Genomic DNA, 229 nt, shown 5'->3' on the forward strand with positions numbered 1-229 from the left:
TTTATAATCATGGTTAAAAAGGTTAAAAAAAAGCTAGGTCATGCGCATGGCGGCCTCTCTGCCCTTTGGCCCTTAGGGATATATTTGTCTGATAGGTTGATGCAAGTCCTGTGTTGCTTGCGAGGTGTTTTGACAAATGATATTGCTTCAGCCTTTGCAAGAGCCCGCCTGGCGAGCGTCACTTGCTGCTTCGTCCGAATCCGTTTCTTCAGAGGATGTTTGTAACTTA

Source organism: Penaeus monodon, chromosome 34, assembly GCF_015228065.2.
Source record: "Penaeus monodon isolate SGIC_2016 chromosome 34, NSTDA_Pmon_1, whole genome shotgun sequence".
NCBI lineage: Eukaryota > Metazoa > Arthropoda > Malacostraca > Decapoda > Penaeidae > Penaeus > Penaeus monodon.